Below are 15,516 nucleotides of genomic sequence, written 5' to 3' on the forward strand. Positions count from 1 at the left end.
AAAATTAGTTGAAGTGTGCGTACCTAACAACGTTTTTTCACTCCTAGGAGTCGTTCTCTAAACAAAAATTCTGCTGCAGCACAAGGAGCCCTTAAGTCCTGTTTTAGCCTATGTATACATGGAATGTTTTGAAACTATAATAATAAATGTAAAGTTCTAAAGACATGCTGTAGATGAGATATGTAGGTAATATTCTAACATACTGGGATAATAAGTGGGGCAATTTCAACGAATGCTTTCAAAATTAAATGCATTAGTAACCAGAAACAAATGAAAGTTTATTGGGAAACTAAAAAAAAATCCATTTCGTAATGTTTTGATAATTGGAGACACGGCAGAATACAAATTTAACGTATACAGGAAGCCAACGTTTTCACTTTCATACTTTCACTTTCTTTAGTTGGTATGACATTTCTATTAAGATTGGTGTAGTCAGCAATTTGTTCCTAAGAGCCCTATAGATTTTGCTTCCCGGAGTTCCTGGAAAATGAATATGAACCAATCCGTAAGCCGTTGTCATTCTTAAAGTACCCTGATCATACAACTTAGAAAGCTCTCTAAATAGCAATCATAATTTTCTATTGACTCCTCAAAACATGAACAGGCGGACCCAACAATAACATCAAAATCCCACACTCTCTTTATATACCTAAATACCCTGGCCTAATCATTTATCAACGTAAAACAAAATCAAGTCCACAAAGACTTCTTTCTCCTGTCTCTCCTTCTCCTCCTTGGCTTTCTACCGTCATTCCTTCTCTTCCTTGGCTTCTTTCTCCTGCTTTTCCTTCTTTGTGGCAGCTAGCAAATGGGTCTCTCTTAAATCCTGGCTTCTTTCCAACCTCCATGAAAGCTTTGCAGTCCTCAGCCTACATGATTCAGAGTTTTAGAAAGTTGAAGAAAAGAAGAAAAAGGGATAGGGGGTTGTAGGGGGAGGAGTTAGCAAGGCAAACAATGGCACGTAGTAGAAATGGCAATCTGTTTTGGATAGGGTGTGGTTAGGCAATTTGGGCTTGTATGGTGTGGATCAGGGATAACCGAAGGTCAAGTTGCAGATAACATGGTATTGGAGTAGCACTTAAGGTGTGGGTATATCATAGTTCATGTGAGGCTTGTTTCAGGGAACTTCAGGTTTGTTTGGATGAGTGGGTAGTAGCACGGGCATGCAGTTCTTTCAGGAGAATTGATCACTTAATTTGGAGGTTTGGTCTGTGGGCTAGTTCTTGGGTATTCGGAGGAACGCATGGTACCGCTAGGTAGTGCAGGGCTCTTCCCAGGGGATGCGAACTGAACACAAGGATTAGTAGTTTGTTCCATAGAATAGGTTGTGGCACTCTTGGTACTGGCTCACTTGGGAGAATTGAGCACGAGAATTTAAGGTTTCGTTTCAGAGAATGGTTTCTGGTTTGTTTGATAGAACAGGCAGTGGCACTTTGTAGTGCAAGGCTCGTTCTGGGGAATCAAGCATAAGAATTCAAGTTTTTGTTTCAGAGAATGGTTTCTGGTTGGTTCAACAGAACTGATAGTGGCACTTTGTAGTGCGGGGCTTGTTCTAAGGAATTGAGTATAAGAATTTAAGCTTTTGTTCAAGAAAATGATTTGTTGTACTCTGGGCCTGGGCTTGTTCTGGAGAACCGTGCATGGGAAATAGGGATTAAACTTCAAGGGGCCTGCAGCTTGAATTGCAATGGGTTTTTCATGGCAATGAAGGCACAATTGAAGCAGAGGGTCGACAGCAATAAAACTCTGTTCTGCAATGGAGAATGCATATGATTACTTGGCAAATTAGGAGAATTAAGTTTGAGGTTGCTCAGGGCACCAAGGAATCTCGGTTATAAAACCCATTTAAAATTACTCATGACACAAGTTAACAACAAAGTCAAGTCTATGTGATAATTGTGCTTAGAAAAGGAAAATTGAAGAAAAAGAAAAAGAACTACATGACTGTTAAACTCAGATTCCTAGTGCTTCACCTTATTCAGGAGAGATGAGTCTTCGTAGATGTACCAATCTGTGGAGGGGGTGGGGATTGGGAAATTGATACTGGAAAAGATACTGGACTGGATAGTCAGTCAGCCACTTGGGTCAAGCTCAGGGGTACTGAAGTTTAGAGGGTAGTGATTCTGTTATTGCCAATATTCTGTGTGAGTATGTTTTCGGAGTGTGGGTCTTACAGGCCTATTTATGCCTAAGTATGCCCTTTTCTGTCAGGGGACAGGGTTTTTAGGAGTACTGCCCTGACCTCATGGGCAGGCACTCGAGATACTTAAAGGAATTCTGGTTGCAACAGAGGTTCACAGGGAGTTCGTTATAGTTACCAAGATAATACTTTAAATTCCTGGAAGATCTGACATATAAGCTTGTCTAAGCCGATCCATAGCAAAAATCAATGAACGAAATAATGGCTTAGGGCCTTACTCAAATGATGTAAAAACTATGTAAATACAAGGGGTTCACTTAATTAATCATATTTACATAAAACAAACAAATCAGAAGACAATGAATTTACTTGGCAGAGAATAACAGAGTCCTGCTAAATGAGTGAATCATATACTGAATAAATATTGTACGTCAATGATGTCTTCACAGATGGAGTATCGCAATGGGGTAGAATAGGGGTGGTACATGTGATAGAGCTGAGGAGTTGGTTCCACAGCAACAACAAATCTGCAATGATATGCAAGACATTTACTTGCAAGAAACATTAACAAAGATGGAAGAGAAGTGAGAGAGTGCATAGAAGATGCCAAGGCAACTCAGTTCTACACAATTACTTTAACACTTGATAATTCAATAAAAATCACAAAGGTTTCTCACAAAATATAAATGAGATATATCAAACAGAGATCAATCGAATTGTAACCACCCAAAAGATACCTTATTCATGTACTGGGCCTTCATCAATGCTGATGGTGTGCTTTTCCATAGGACAACGATGGAGGGAGATAAATGAAGGGAAATGCGACCATAAACACTACTGGCTTGGAGAAGAGCACAGGGGGTGGGAAGGGGCTGAAATAAAAATAACCGAAAATGACAGACATTTGTGCCTAATTCTTAGTTTCCGAGGTTGCTGTGAAGAATACTGACACTCTTGATGACCGTTCAGTCCAAGTTCAGCCCCAATTGGGAGGAGGTGAGAAGGGGGCGATGTGTAACAATAATTGATTATGACAGATATTAGTGTCTAAACCATAGTTTTCAAGGACAAAATGACAAATATTAGTGTCTAAGCCATAGTTCTCAAGGACAAAATGACAGATATTAGTGTCTAAGCCATAGTTTTTGAGGTCACTGAAATGAATAGTGACACTCTCAATGGTCAGCTAGTACAAAGATGAGTGAAACTGGGGACTTGGAACAAGTACTTTTGTATATTCTACATTTTCAAGTTCACACTGAATATAATAGAAGCTGACATACCTTTATATACAAAAACAGAAAGAGGGGGCGGGGTTACTGTTTGTTAATCTGGGCAGCATGTTCTTTAAGCAAAAGAGATAAGGAAAGAGGATCAAGGTATAATCCTGGATGGAGATTTAAATTCCTTGTTGACATGGCTTCAATAAAAATGGACTCCAACAGATTCATTTTGCCGTGTTTATCGAGGAATTATTCCAGTTAATAGCAAGGCCTGGCTGAAACCAATGGTCATTGGCTTAAGACAGGCCATGCTATTAACTGGGATAATTCCTCTATTTTTATTAAAGCCACATGTACAAGGAATTTAAATCTCCATTATGGATTATACCTTAATCGACTTTCCTTATCTCTTTTGCTTAAAGAACACGCTGACCAGATTAACAAACTGTAACCTGCCTCCTCTTTCTGTTTTTCTACATAAAGGTCTGTCAACTTCCATTATATTCAGTGTGAACTTGTAAATGTAGAGCAAACTACGAAAGTACAATATCCAAGTTCCAGTTTCACTTACCTATCTACCGCGGATTTAAGGATATTCTCATGTAAGTGTTCCTTCGTGCTACATTGGATATATATATATATATATATATATATATATATATATATATATATAATTTTATAATATATATATATATATATAGAATATATATATATAGTATATATATATATATATATATATGTGTGTGTGTGTGTGTGTGTGTGTGTGTGTGTGTGTGTTATTATGAAAAAGAATACAGTAATCGAATTAAAGAGCAATTAAAACACCGTAAATGCCAGTTTCTCACAAGTTATTTCATAACAAAAGTTGTTAATTTTGAGATCTGAAGAGAGAAGGAGAGCGACTTATTCTGATAGATAGCGTATCTTAAGTGTGCAAAGAGAAAGAAATCTAACGTCCATTGCTGAAAAACTAACGTTTTTTACTGCAAAGAAGAAGAGATCATATTACTGGAAATTTAAAAGTCCGTACTCCACTGCCAGCAGGTAAGCAAGCTTATTCTTTCATCATTTCTTTAAAACCCATGTTTCCTTTGGATGCCTGAGGTCAGATATCGATGACGATGTTCAAATATGAAACATTTATTTTCCAGCGAAGTTAGTTTATTCGGTATTCAGTAACTTTGCATAAGGACGTTGCTGTTGTAAAGAAATTCCTCCATAATGGAACAACAAAAGACTGGCTTGAAGTTATTGGATTAATTATTATGACAAAGGATTACCTTGTGTTTGTTCCTGCTGGTCATAAAATCTTATTCTCTCTATAATTATGAAGGTACAAGTGTAGATCCATTAATTGATTTCCTTTCCTGCCTCCGCTCATGAAAATTTGTATGAATATTTCATCTATGGAATTTCGTTAAACGTGATGACAAATATGGTTTTGATGAGAAGGGTAAGAGGGAAGAATGGAGAGAGAGAGAGAGAGAGAGAGAGAGAGAGAGAGAGAGAGAGAGAGAGAGAGAGAGAGAGAGAGAGAGAGGGTGTCTAATTCAAAATCAAGATTTCATTAGAGGAAAACAGTAAAATATTCCATATTTATTATTGTCTTCTTTAAAGAATTTTATTACTAATTACTTACTTCACTTGAACAAATGCAAAGTTTTCCTGAGTTTCATGAAAAGAGTTTTCATTTTTGGTGGATTATTCATTAGCCAGATACTGGGGTGTTAGATAATGCCTTCTGCATACTCTTAAATCGTCACTCTCAAACCGTATGCCTTAGAACATTACTATGGTTTTTTCCTAGGTGATGCTTGCATTTCAATAAGTCCCGGTAAACAGAGATGAAGTACCATAAGTGTCTCGAGCTGACTGAGCCATTGTTATAAAGGTGTATAAACTGCGGTAACTCAATTTCATTTATCAATTGCTGCCAGCAGTCTCTTTCATCTGCACTAAAATATTTTATTGAAATTGTAATAGCTCTCCTTTACCGAACAGATTAATGACTTGTATCCTCCTCACGAGAAGGTATAGGAAACAAATCAAATGTGCCTCGCGCCTGGCAACCAAATAATGCTTCGAATGGAGACATTTTAATAGAATCACTGACCATAATATCAATGGTATGCCTAACTGTCTCTATCTATCTATCTATCTGTCTATCTATCGATTTATCTATCTATCTATCTATCTATCTATCTATAAATACACACACACACACACATATATATACACACACACACACACACTATATATATATATATATATATATATATATATATATATATATATATATATATATATATCCCAGTTCCTCTCCTTTTCTCCTATAGTCTTCTTGAAAGCCTCAAGCACTTTTCTGTTTGCTCGTTCACATAACCACTTAGTTTCAGGTCTGTATGGAATGATTGTTACTTTCTGTATCCCCATAACTTCTGCCAGGTACTCTAACGCCCTATTTAAAAAAAATTCCCTACCATTATCAGTCAACAAAACCTCGCATATCCCGTATCTACAAATGAACCATTTGAAAAATGCCATAGCTACTTCAGCGATAGTTTTATGTTTTAGTGAGAAGAATTTCCACTACCCTCGTCAGTTCATCTATTACTATCAATATATACCACTAGCCATACCCTGATTCACAAAAATTCCCCAAAATAATCATGTGAACCTTATGAAAAGGTCTACTTGGTATTGCATATGGCCCCAAATTGCAAAAGGTTACCCTTGCAGGTTTGCAGACGTTGTGCACTGTACACTTTTTTACAAAATTTTTTACATCTTCCCCCATATTCTTCCAAATATACTTATTTTGCATCTCATTATTCGTCTTTTCCACTCCCAAATGTGGACTAACAAACTTGCAATGTATTATATCTAAATCCATTGGATTTAGGACTATCGGAATCACGGTCTGTGTCATGTCCGCCTTTACTTTCACTTGTCCTTAATTCATATTTAATATTCCTAACCAGCAGATTACCCTCTAATTCTAAACCTGAAAAAGGCAGCTTATAATCTTTCCTGAGTCTCCAAAAAATTCATCATAATCTTGTCTACTCTATGAGGCTGTTATCCCACTGTATAGAATCACTTGTAACCACCCCAACTTGAAATCCTTCCATTTCATAAAAACTTTTACCGACGGTATCCGCTACAACATTGTGTCTGCCCTCTATGTATTTGAGCTTTGCATCAAAATCTCTGATGGTTAGGAACCATCAAGCTCTTTTGGCAACAGGTCTGGCTAATTAAAAAGATTCAATAATGGCTTTTGGTCTGTAAGAACCTCTACTTTATTCCCCATTAACAACATTCTAAAATGAACAAAGCTTGATTCTACTACAAAGGCTTCTTTATCCATGGTAGCCATTAACCTTTCATTGGTTCCGTTTGTCTTAAATTTCCTGCTATAATAACCTGTTGGATGGAATTTTCCTTCAAATTTCTGCATAGGGCAAGCACCTATACCCTCCTGACTGTCATCAGTCACTAGTGTGAAAAGTTTGCAGAAATCCAGAATTTTCAGAACTTGGGGATTCATTAATGCATCCTTAACTTTCTGAAAAGCTACCTGTTGCGATTCTCCCCAATAAAATTGAATATCTTCCCGCAATACCTCTGTTAAAGGAGCTACCATATTAGAGAAACCTTTCACAAACCGACGAAAAAAGCTAGCCATTCCCAAGAATGACCTAATTTGTCTTAGGGACAGGAAAATCTGCAATTGCTTTGACTTTATCGTCAATTATTCTAACTCCCTCTTTAGATGTGACATTACCTAAGTATGCAATTTGCTTCAAGAAGTCACACATAGCTAACTTAATTTTCAACCCCGTTAACCTAAGTTTCCTAGGAACTTCCTTAAGCACTTCTGTGTGATGCTCAATCGAGTCTGTTGCAATCAATATATCATCCATGTACGCAGACATTTTTGACTAGTAGTCTGTGCTAAACTGTGCTCACAACATTGTAAAAGTCATAGGACTACCCGATAAACTAAAAGGCATGTGCGTAAACTTGAAATGCCCCTCTGGCAATGAAAATGCAGTGAATCTATGACTATCTTCACTAAGAAGAACCTGCAAAAATCCCTGCATGAGGTCTATTGAAGAATATATTCTACCTCCCCCAATTTCTACAAAAAGTTCTTGTATGTAAGCAACCGAATAACGGCCAGGAATTGTTTTATTGTTTAATTTGCGGGAGTCTACACATATTAGGACTGAATCGTCCTTCTTAATTACTGCCAACAAGGGAAAGTTGTACGGGGACACAGTGGGTCTAATAATTTGTTCCTCTTCCCATTTACTAACATCTTTCTCTACCTGTTCCCTGATTTTGTATGGTATACGGTATGCGGGAATAAAGATGGGTTTGGTCCCTTCTTGATTCACATTATAATCTAACGCCTTAGTTAGCCCTAACTTATCCACCTTTAAGGCCCCAAAATCCCCAAATTGAGCCAAAACTTCGCTTACAGCTTTTATGTGCTCCTTGTAGTCTGCATTAGTTAAGTGATCCCTAAAGATTTTCTTCCTTTTTTGCATTGCTGCTTCTGAAAACTCTGTTTTCCCCTCTACAATAGCCACTGTACCACTGTCTCTACTCCGATCTTGGTGGCATACCACATAAGTATTCTTCTGATACTTACTAACTGTATCATTACAATTCAGTAATTCCACCCATATAATCCCCTGTACTTGATACCTTGTTTGGCGATACGATGCTAATGGCACCTTTTAATTTTTCACTACCATCAATTATACATAGCTCTTTGAGCGTTTTCACTTCTCTCAGCCTGACTTTCACCATAGTCATTGTACCTGGATTTAAAATAACATCTGATAAAACACCTTTGTATCTGTGGCCATTATGAACAGTACTCTAATGTTCACATCCACATGAATGTCACCCTTATTTATATACATATCCTCCATTCCATCAACCATAATCCCAATGTTAGTATCTGTATCACCATTGTTATCAATATCCCTGTTATTAACTATACCACCATTATTATTGCCGCCAACATTGCCACCAGTATCCGCCACTATCACCGCCATGATCACTAATTTCACAATTATCACCCCCAGCGTCATCGCCATGATCACCAATACCCCCATTAACACTGCCGTGATCACCAATATCCCCATTATTACTGCCGTGATCACCAATATCACCGTTAACACTACCTTGATCACCAATATCCCCATTAACACCGCCGTGATCACCAATATCACCATTAACACTGCTGTGATCACCAATATCATTATCACCAATATCCCCCATATTAATTTCAGTATCCTTATTTACCTCATTTCCACGTACACCTATATATGGAATAAGAACACCTGGTATCCTAACCATTATGCCACTAACACCTGTATGGACCGATATCATGTGTCTCCTACATTCAGGATGGTCCAGCAAAAGTCTGTTGCCCAACGCAACCCCTTTTATCACCAAAAATGGTTCTATCAACGCTCTATCCTAAGATATTTACTCTATGGGCTTGCACGTCACATATTGTCTCTGTTGAGGGCTTCAAAAGGTATTAAGAGATCATGGACTGATATAAATCATGGACCATTAAATTAACTGATGCTCCCGTATCCATAAAAATTGAGATCTTCACGTTCCCCACTGTTCCTTGTACAATCGGCTTTGGTTCTGGGGCACATACAAATCATCTGTACCCTTTTTGCTGATCGGCTTTTCAGAAAATTTTCGATCTCTTTGTCCCTTTGAGTAACCTGCTTGGGAAGTTCTCATATTAAAACTCCCTGATTTTTTTAGGTGTGCGTCTTGCATCCCTTCGTTTCTGAGACAGACAAGACCACCAAAAGTGATCTGCACCTGTACATGATCATCAATATTTGACTCTACATATTTCCTTTGCGTGCACTTGTTTATTACAATTGAAACAATGCAATTATTGCCCTAGATTCATATATCTCTTATATTCCACTTTTGCACAAAATCAAGAAGGAAAACTTAAATCCCTTTGTGTTGCATTTCTTGGATTGATCCCATCAAAAAATGTGCTGTCCAATGTGGGAAATTTGGACGTGTCTCTGAACTTGGGAATAAATCAGTTCCTCGTCTGATGTAAGTTCAATTGTTTCATCAAAGCTATCTACAATGGCATCCAGGACGTCGTTTAGAAGCTGGAAAAAATGCAACAATTTGTTTAAGTTATTAAGGGAAATATTACCCATGGGGAGTTTTTCAATTTCTCTATCCATTCTCCCACTGATTCAAAAAGCTCAACCATGGTCTTCTGACCTCTTCTAATCTTGTAGAAACCTCTTGAGTCACTCACAATATCCCGTGTTCCTTTGTTACATAGGCTGTCCTCAGAAATGCTTGTAATTAGGTCCATAACCGGCATTTTGTATACTGAAAAGTATGGCAGTCATGTGCTAAATTTCCCCTGTCGAAATCCAACAAGGCTTTTGCCTCTATGAATGCCTCTGCATCACTTTTAATTCCCTTGGTATCTAAAAAATTATTAACCCCTTCAATAAAAATCTGCACTGGGTAAGAAAGAACACCATCAACAATATATACCCCAAAAAGGGCAAACTATTGCTACAACATTCGTGACTATGCAGAAAAATATGATTACAATTATCTGCTTTTGCCTTTTTGTCTCTCTTAGAGGAGCCCTTAATATTTTGGAATTATCCTAACCTCAACAACTTCAATAAAGTTTATCCAGTTTCCCTCACAAATCGCCAACAACACCCCAAAAAATGCACCAATCCCCAATACAATGAATATTTTCTAAGTAAATGTTTCTTGATTCTATGGGAAGAAACCCACTTTTTCCCTTTGAAGGTCAGGGTAAACAGCTGACTGAGATCTGGGTCATTAGTGCAGTGAAAGATAATGGGAAGAAGAGAGAGAGAATGACTGCATGATTTATCTCTCCATCCCTCTTTCATTACCATCCGCCAGCTTTTTGCTGACTCATGACCCCAGATGCTAAACTAAGCACAGCTGACAAGACCCAAGTCTCTGCCTACTTTACACACACCCACATAAAATAAGAAGTAAAACACTTGGCGCTGTATATTCACGGTAAAAAACTAATTCCTATGAGAGAATAAAAACAAAAATCAAACAACCTAGTTAAATACCACTTTAAAACAATCAAACCACAACATCCCATATGCTCACTTCAATTACTAAACCTCACCTAATGAAAAGGAAAACAGGATAGTTGCACAAGCTCTCGAGGCGAGATAGAGAAAACAGACTTTAAAAAAAGAATTCTAACATTCGCCAAAATTCCTTTCCCTGCAGCATATCTGCTTGTTATTGTTTCATGACCCCTGGCGCCAAAACACCTTTTTCTTAACATCTACATGATTTTCTAACTCCTATGCACCCACCATCCTCTCCAGAAACATAATCCATAGGCCTGATTACCTTTCCCGACTGCCACCACAACTGTTACAGTGTCTAATGAACCCTGTTCAATTAAAGGGCAGAAATCCTAACTAGTAGCATGACCCACCTTTGACGTTCCCAGCAACATGACATTTTTGTAGCTAAAACCAGTTATAAAATCTAGGCTAATTCAAGCTCTGAGATACAAAAATAGCCTTTACTTCCCCATAAGGGCTAACATGAAAATTAAAGAAAAGGAATTTAAAATCCCAAAACCATGAAACACCATTACTGCTCTGCATAGGCATATTGAATAAAACTGCCATGCACTATTCTCACTGTAAAAAAAACCATCAGTCTTTCTCAAATAAATATCACATAGAGAATTTATTTTCGGTAGTGGCAAACCAAATCCATCTGTAAAAGAAACCACAATTATCAGAAAGATAATAAAAGAAAGTTCTCATGTAATATTAAGTGTTGCGCTGCACTTCTCCTTTTAGAGTACCTAAAAAATAATTGTCACTGTTTCTTTTGAATGTTCTTTACCTTTATAGAAGGATCTACTAATACTTCCTCGGCTTTCTAAAGTCTCTGGTGACCACTACGAAAGTCTATCACCTAATTCCCCATTCCTCACCACACTAGGGGATTCTATTATGCAGTCATGCCCCCTAATGGACATACAAATGTATGCATGTTAGTCTACCATGATTTCGATGTATGTGTGATCTACATGTATCATGCACATGCCCTGCTTGGTGTACAAACTGACATACACAAGCAACTTCATTTTTCTGACGTCACGATCATTTGACTTATCTCCAACCAGGCCAACTTGCGTGCCCCGCTCTCACTGGTGCGACTTGGTAATATTATGACTGTCTCGTTGCAACATCCTGAGGAATTCACAGTTTTCAAATTTTCCAAAACACACAAGGCTATGCTGCTAAGCACTCTGATCTGCTTGTGTCACCCGTTGCCAACATAATTTCAATTACTAGCATTGCCAGTGCCTTTTACATACACACACATAAACACACACACACTCACACATACATACAAACATAGTCACACACACACTCACACACACACACACACACTACACATACATATTATATATATATATATATATATATATATATATATATAATATATATGTGTGTGTGTGTGTGTGTGTGTGTGTATGTGTGTGTGTGTGACTGGTAAAAATGTTCTGTTACAACAGAATTCCATCTAATAAAAGGAGCCCATAAAAACACCAAAATATAGAGAGAAAAATATTATATTTCAGAGACTGCTGTCTCCCTCTTCAGGTATATGAATGAAAAAAGTTTACAGGAAAGGTGGTATTTATACCAAGAGATCCATCCACAGGTAAGCCAATTTAGGTCACCCGCGCTGATAATCTTCCTTTAATCTTCTTAAGCGTTGGTTGAATGAAAATCTTGTCGATCACATCTGAATCCCATGCTCCTTTTGAGATGTTCATTACCTGCCTCTCTTTTATTAAGACAGATTCCATCATTTGACTCTTGTACCGGCAGTTGCTGCTGTAAATTATATGTGACAAATTCCAGTTTATTCTATGGTTATGTTCATTTATATGGTTGAAAATAGCTGAGTTCTGTTGTCCATACCTAACTGACCATTTGTGTTGTATTAATCTCTGGGGAAGTGATTTTCCTGTAAATCTGATGTAAGATTGGTTACAGTCCTGGCATGGGATTTCGTAAACCCCGGTGTCCTTGGGGGATGTCTTTTGTTGGACATTAATCAGAGATTTGGCTAAGGTGTTTGGGTAAGTAAATTAAAAAGGGTTACATTTTCCGAGGGTCTGAGTCACCGTCTTAATCCTGTCCAGGTGAGGAATTTTATTTTATTGTTGGGTGTATCTCCGTTCTTGTCTCAAGGGGGTCGGTAGAAAATTACATCTGCTTTGTGAATTGCTTTCTTAATTGTATGGTCAGGATACTTTAAAGACGAAAGTTGCTTACTAATTAGTTCAAATTCTTTTTCCAGGAAATCTGGGGAACAAATTCGTAAGGCTCTTAAGAACAGGTTGCTGGCTACACCTATCTTGATAGCAATGGCATGATAGCTAAAGTAGTGAATGTATGAAAGTGAGAACATTGGTTTTCTGTATATGGTAAATTTGTATTCTGTCGTGTCTCTGATTATTAAAACATCAAGAAAAGGAATTTTGTTGTCAGTTTCCCATTCAACTTTAAATTTGATGCTGGGCACTAATGCATTTAATTTTGAAAAGAATTCATTAAAATTGCACCTCCTATTATCCCAAAATGTTAGAATATCATCTACATATCTCATCCACAGCAAGTTTTTGGGTTTTATTGCATTTATTACTGTAGTTTCAAAGTATTCTATGTACAGATTGGCTAAAACAGGACTTAAAGGTTGAATGAAAATCTTGTCGATCACATCTGAATCCCATGCTCCTTTTGAGATGTTCATTACCTGCCTCTCTTTTATTAAGACAGATTCCATCATTTGACTCTTGTACCGGCAGTTGCTGCTGTAAATTATATGTGACAAATTCCAGTTTATTCTATGGTTATGTTCATTTATATGGTTGAAAATAGCTGAGTTCTGTTGTCCATACCTAACTGACCGTTTGTGTTGTATTAATCTCTGGGGATGTGATTTTCTTGTAAATCCGATGTAAGACTGGTCACAGTCCTGGCATGGGATTTCGTAAACCCCGGTGTCCTTGGGGGATGTCTTTTGTTGGACATTAATCAGAGATTTGGCTAAGGTGTTTGGGTAAGTAAATTAAAAAGGGTTACATTTTCCGAGGGTCTGAGTCACCGTCTTAATCCTGTCCAGGTGAGGAATTTTATTTTATTGTTGGGTGTATCTCCGTTCTTGTCTCAAGGGGGTCGGTAGAAAATTACATCTGCTTTGTGAATTGCTTTCTTAATTGTATGGTCAGGATACTTTAAAGACGAAAGTTGCTTACTAATTAGTTCAAATTCTTTTTCCAGGAAATCTGGGGAACAAATTCGTAAGGCTCTTAAGAACAGGTTGCTGGCTACACCTATCTTGATAGCAATGGCATGATAGCTAAAGTAGTGAATGTATGAAAGTGAGAACATTGGTTTTCTGTATATGGTAAATTTGTATTCTGTCGTGTCTCTGATTATTAAAACATCCAGAAAGGAATTTTGTTGTCTGTTTCCCATTCAACTTTAAATTTAATGCTGTACCCTATTGCGTTTAATTTTGAAATTATATGTGACAAATTCCAGTTTATTACCCAAACACCTTAGCCAAATTCCTGATTAACGTCCAACATCGGATTTACAGGAAAATCACTTCCCCAGAGATTAATACAACGGTCAGTTAGGAATGGATAGTATGAACATACCCATAGAATAAACTGGAATTTGTCACGTATAATTTGTAGCAGCAACTGCCGGTACAAGTCAAATGATGGAATCGGCCTTAATAAAAGAGAGGCAGGTAATGAACATCTCAAAAGGAGCATGGGATTCAGATGTGATCGACAAGATTTTCATTCAACCAACGCTTAAGAAGATTAAAGGAAGATTATCAGTGGGGGTAACCTAAATTGGCTTACCTGTGGATGGATCTCTTGGTATAAATACCACCTTTTCTATAAACTTTTCTCATTCATATACCTGAAGAGGGAGACAGCAGTCTCTGAAATATAGTATTTTTCCCTCTATATTTTGGTGTTTTTATGGGCTCCTTTTATTATATATATATATATATATATATATATATATATATATATATATATATATATATATATATATAATATAATATATATATATATATATATATATATATATATATATTTATATTCATAGTAGCTGATGTACCCGGCTTTGCTCAGGAAAAAAAGGGGATAGCCATCCTTGTTGACAACTCCTATAGGTTGGATTATGCAATCACTTTCTGGATAGGTAATCACTTAGGATATTACAATCTTATTCATCCAGCATGGCACAGTTATGATAAAGATATTTGACTTTAAAAGTAGATGTATTGTTCAGAAGTGTAAAATACAATGAAAATGGAGTTGGTGATAATATACTTACTTGCTATGATACATGATACATGATATGAATTTTAATTAAATTTTCAAGTACCTCGGTGGTACACATTTTTCATTCTGCCATTAGATGTGCAAAAAATAGATTATTTGGATTGCCCACTCTCAAACACCCTACATACACTTGACCATGTGAAAACATTGCCTCCTTTAGGTTTAGACCTACAACATCTAATGAATGACCTTAAGCCTTGTTGATGCTCATTGAAAAGCTCAGTTTTAAGGGGAGTTGAAGGTACTTAAACTGACAAGATGTGGGAAAAGAGGAATTCTGGGTATGAACACATCCTCCCCACTTACTTTGCCAGTCAATATTGTAGCTTCCAAGACTCTTGGTATCATCTTGTTGACGATATGGAGTGTTCCATTACGAAGCTTTGGTGGCTCCAAGTTTCTCAAAAGCATTACTGGAGTGCCAACCTTAAGTTTTAAGTGGTGAGGTGGAAGTTCAGAGGATGTTAAACTATTCAAGAACTCCACAGGATAGTTCACAACTTCATCTGAATAGAGAACAGTGTTGATGGACTTGTAACTGCATTCCTCACCAGGTAGCTGCTTCAGCAGTTGCAGATTCGTGTTGTGAACAGCACCATTCTTCGGCGCTAAGATGGCACATGTTCTCAAGTTAGGAAGCACCCTTAGATGTGAGT

The sequence above is a fragment of the Macrobrachium nipponense genome, chromosome 13 (assembly GCF_015104395.2).
Source record: "Macrobrachium nipponense isolate FS-2020 chromosome 13, ASM1510439v2, whole genome shotgun sequence".
Classification (NCBI taxonomy): domain Eukaryota; kingdom Metazoa; phylum Arthropoda; class Malacostraca; order Decapoda; family Palaemonidae; genus Macrobrachium; species Macrobrachium nipponense.